We start from the raw sequence: 5,261 nt of genomic DNA, 5'->3' as shown, positions 1-5,261 counted from the left end.
TCCTCCTCCTCCTCCTCCTCCTCCTCCTCCTCCTCCTCCATCTTTTTGGACTGGCCTACTCTTTCTATATCCATCCTATCACTCTTTCCAGCTGGGTTGTCCTGCTGCACAGAGAGCTCTGCCCACTGCTGTTCTTGGCCTGAGCTGTTCTCCCGTGCCACGCCTGGGGGTTGCCTCCTTTGGCTTTCTATTCTATATCCTCTTCCAGGTACCTGGGACCTTGATCTTTTCTTCAGAGATCCTGCTCCATAATGGTCATATTCAAACATGATCAGGATTTGTCTCGTCCCCTGACCCGTCTCTCCTCCACACAAAGGCTGCCTTTGCTTCGTGGCACACTGGTCAGCACTCAGCTTGGCCAGCTACACTTGGCGTCAGGTGGAATGGGAGTTTCAAAGCTTGGCTCACATTTGTTCCGATAGGAATTTTGACAAGCTGCCAAATCACGTGTACATGTTGAAGCCAATATTTATTTTTTTAAAATAAAAATGCAAAGAATATAATCTCTGGTGTGGGGTAAATATTGATATTCTGAATTAAAACTGTTAGTCATTCTTATAAACATATGCAAGAATCTAAATTCCAAAGAAGCCTCGATACCTGCTATAAATCATTCAAGAACTCCATAACCACAGTCTTCTCCACTCAGAACTTTGCCTACATCTTTTCTCCAGGCTCATTGTGGGCATCTAGTTTTGTCCACATCTTTTTATTTTTTTTTTAATGTGGGGGCATCCTTGCCCCTTCCTGATTTTACTTTTCCTCTCTCTTAAAAAACTTTTTTTCTGATTTTTTTTGTGAACTTCACATCATACACCTCAATTCCATTTATATTCCCAGCCCTTCAGTTCTACCCTCCACCCTGCCCCCCTCCAATAAAATAAAAAAGAATCTCCTTACGGGAGCTGCAGTGTGTCACAGTGTGTCCCACAGCACACCCTTTTGTCCACACATCTTTACTTGCAAATGTTCATTGCAATGAGTCATTCATTGGTCTGGTTCAAAGCCTCTGGCTTCTGTTACACTATCAATACTGGATCCTTACCAGGACTCCTTACAAATATCCTGTTGTTGCCCCATGTCACGGAGATCCTGTGGCTTTGGATCTGCAGAACTGTTTACCCAGAATTTGATCTTACTGTCATGTTTCTCGTCCTAAGATTTTTGTATTGACATCATAACTTGCTGACTCCCCCTGCGTTCTCCTTTTCGTTCCCAGTGAGCATAGACCCATGGTATAAGGGTGCACTGCTAGATGGCTTCTGTGCACAGCCTACACCCATGTGGCTAGGTTGAAAATGGTGACACACACAGGACAGGTATCTCTAGCTCAGCCACTCGCCCTGAGGCAAGCCTGAAGGGGGACATTCCTAAGAACCTGGTAAGATCTCTCACACCAGTAGGCTTTAAGCCTTGGTCCCCACGAGGACCTGTGGCAAGAAAGTACTGCCAGGAAAGCAGGGGCTAGATGTGCAGGAAGCTACACTCCTGCCCATACATGCTCAGGTGCACACACCTGTGCTCTGTGTTTGCCTCTCTGTGTTTTTTTTCCCCCACTATAAGCTGAAGTCTTTATGAACAGCAGTTTTATTGGTCCATTTTATTTTTCCTTTGTGTATCCTGGGATCTTTTTGTGGATAATGAGGACACGTTGGTGAGGGGCCTTTCTCATGTTACATGTTGGTCATTCAGTCATGTTGTCAGTGTAGGGATGATTCCTTCATGACAGTCACTGACTTGGATTCAGCAACAGGAACATGTCAGTCGAGGGTGCTGTGTGGCCTCTAGATATCAAGGTGTATAAACAAAAATTTGGGAGCCATATTGTTTATTTTTCATTGCACATGTGTGCTTGATTTGGCTAAGCCTATGTTCATTGACTGGCAGGTCATTATGACACATGATGTCATAAATCCCCCCCACCCCCAGAATGTCTGATCGACTGGGCATAATTTATTGGGAATAGTTCTTTGCTATTAGATCTCCCATTTTGATTTTGTTAAATCAAGTGTGTGCTCTGTGTCTATCGCTACTATCTGTTAATTCCCATGGGCATTTTTGTCTGTCAAACAGTACTACCGTGTACCCAAATGGCAGAAATCTCTATACACAAAATCCACCCTTTCTCCTTATGTTTCTTCAAAGACTTCCTTGGCCAGGGGCTGGGTAGATGGCTCAACAGTTAAGAGAACGTTCTCAGAGAACCTGGGTTTAGTTCCTAGCATCCACACTGGGCAGCACAATCACCTGGAACTCCAGTTCCAGGGGAATATGCTGCCCTCTTCTGGCTTTTACAGACACTACACAGGTGTGGTACACTTAAATACAGCACACAAAACAAAACAAAAAAATTTCTTGACCACACTTGTATATTCAGAATTAGCTACGTGCTGTAGAAACCTGGGGTTTGATTGGATTGGAGTGTGTCTGATTACCCAGAAATCTTTCTAAAAAATATCATTGTTGTGCTCTGTGTGCATGTCGGTGTGTGCAGGCTTGCATGCTATCCACTGCGGAAGTCACATCAACTCTGCGGAGTTGGTCCTCTCCTTCCTCCTTTATGTGGGTTCCAGGGATCAAACTCTGGCTGCCAGTCTAGTGCGGTGCAGCAGGTGTGACTCACCCCTCTCCCCCACATGCTTTCTTTTAGACAGGATCTCACTGTGCAGCCTTGGTTTTCCTGGAACTCACTATGTAGATCAGGCTGCCCTTGAACTGATGGAGATCCACTTGCCTCTCCCTTTTTAGTGCTGGGATAGAAGCCATGTGATGCCACAGCTGGCTCTAAACGTTTTTTAGTCTTCTGTTTTAGGAGCACTCATGTCCCTCTGTGTTCAGACTCTCGTCATGTCCTTTGGATTACATTTTGCAGATTCCTGTGAAGGGATTTGTTTATCTTTGACCATTTTTTTATTGCTCATATCTGATATTTTGTGGTGTAATTGCAAATGAGATCCTTGTTAAAAAAATCTTTAAGTGTGTGCTTAACAAATGCAAGGTCCTGGATTTGATGCACAATACTAGAAAAAAAATCTGTTTTGTGTTGTCCTATTGAAGCAAATTCATTTTTGACTTTGTGGCTACCTAGCCAAGATTGCTCAGCTTTCTTTTCTCTTCTGTTGTTTCTTTTCTTTGCTTTTCTTTTTCCTCCTTTTCCTCCTCCTTCTCTTTTGAGGCAGTATTTTTTCTGTGTAGCCCCAACTATCCAGGAACTTGTTCTATAGATCAGGCTGGCCTCAAACTCAGAGATCCGATTGCCTTCACCTCCCCAGTGCTGGGACTAAAGGTGTACCCTATTATGTCTGGCTGCTAAGCCTGCCTATGAATTTTGATCTGTAGATTGCCCTGATTTCCTATGCAAGCAATTGTATTATCATAGAATAGGAAGTTTTGAGTTCTTCACGAGTAGTCCTCATCATGTGTCTCCTTCTCTATGCTTCCTGCCAAGACCTCCTGTGCAATAATCAAGACAAGTGGTAATAACAGTCTTTGTTGAGTTCCCGGAGTGAAAGTAGACAAGATTTTTATTTAGCCAAAGTATAGTTTTATTATAGGGTTCTGTAATGCCTACATTCAGCTGTTTAAGTTCCTGTCTATCACTGATTTGCCTAATACATTTTTAAAATGGCTTATTTATTTTATTTTATGTGTATAAGTGTTTTGCCTGCATGTGTCTCTATGTACCACATGCATGCCTAGAGTTTACAGAGGCCAGAAGAGGTTTCAAATTCCCTAGAACTGAGTTAGAGACAGTTGTGAGCTGCTATGTGGTTTCTGGGAATTGAACCTGGGTCCTCTAGAAGAGCAGCCAGTGCTCTTAATTCCTGAGCTATCTCTCCAGCCCCCACTAATGCATTTAAAAAAATCATAAATCTTCTTCTGGGAAAACATCAAATGGTGGATGATGCCTGTGCAGTGGGAGGGCCTGGAGGACCCGGGAGCCCAGGATTAGGAGCCCGTGGCAGCTTCCATGGAGGATTCAGCAGCGGTCTTAGGAGCTGTGGTCGTGGTTGAGGTCAAGCTGTGGTCGGGGCGGGGTGGGGGGGTGGCTCATGGAGGTAAAGCTGAGGGCAAGGAGTGAATTCCTGTCACCAAAGTGGACTGCCTGGTTAAGGGCTTGAAGATCAAGTCCTTGGAGGAGATCTTCCTGCTCTCTCTGCCCATTAAGAAGTCTGAGATTATTGACTTTTTCCTGGGTGCATCCTTAAAGGATGAGGTTCTGAAAATCGTGCCAGTGCAGAAGCAGACGCGAGCTGGCCGGCGGACCAGGTTCAAGGCTCTTTTAGCTATCGGAGTCACGTTGGTCTTGGTGTTAAGTGCTCCAAGGAGGTTGCCACTGCCATCCGAGGGGCCATCATCATCTTGGTCAAGCTTTCCATCATTCCTGTGTGGAGAAGCTATTGGGAGAACAAGATTGGCAAGTCCCATACTGTTCCATGAAAGATGACAGGCCGCTGTGGCTCTGCTGGTGTGTCTCATCTTTGCCCCCAGAGACACTGGCATTGTCTGTGTTCCTGTGCCCAAGAAGCTACTGATGGTGGCCAGTATTGATGACTGCTGCACATCAGCCAGGGGCTGCACTGCCACCCTGGGAAGTTTTGCCAAGACCACCTTTGATGCCATCTCCAAGACCCACAGTTACCTGACCCCCGACCTTTAGAAAGAGATCGTGTTCATCAAGTCTCCTTATCAGGAATTCACTCTCATCTTGTGAAAACCCACACCAGAGTCTCTGCTCAGAGGATACAGGCTCCAGCTGTGACTACCACATAAGAGTTTTTATACAAGAAAAATAAAATGAATTAGGTCTGTTTAAAAAAAAATCATAGACATTGAATTTCATCAAATGTGTCTCTTGTGACTATTAAGATGATTATGTTTTCTCCTTTGTTCTGTTAATGTTTAGGGTTATACTGACAAATGCTTACTGTTTAATTATATATTTCTGGAATAAATCCATATGATTAGGATATGTTATCTTTCCCAGTGTGGGTGGGCTTGGTTGAGTAATATTTTGTGTAGGCTTTTTGTACTTGTTTTTGTTGGCCTATATTTTATATTTTTATAATGTCCTTGTAAAATTTAATTAGAAGATTATGCTTACTCATGAGTGGTTGGATGGATTCCTTCTTTTTCTGTTCTTTGGAAAAGTTCTTGTAAACTCATATTGTTTCCATCTTTAATGGTTGGATAGGATTTTTTGATGAAGCCATCTGGACACTTGGACTAAGACACTATTTTTTCTAATGAGAAAGTTCCAA

General features: G+C 43.7%; 1 pseudogene; it reads left to right on the top strand.

Moving 5' to 3' along the window:
* The first annotated feature begins 3,970 nt into the window (after positions 1 to 3,970).
* LOC114638622 lies at positions 3,971 to 4,773 on the top strand (annotated as a pseudogene).
* The last annotated feature ends 488 nt before the right edge of the window (positions 4,774 to 5,261 follow it).

This window comes from Grammomys surdaster, unplaced genomic scaffold (assembly GCF_004785775.1).
Source record: "Grammomys surdaster isolate TR1022 unplaced genomic scaffold, NIH_TR_1.0 125612, whole genome shotgun sequence".
NCBI lineage: Eukaryota > Metazoa > Chordata > Mammalia > Rodentia > Muridae > Grammomys > Grammomys surdaster.
This window is presented reverse-complemented; position numbering and strand designations above follow the sequence as displayed.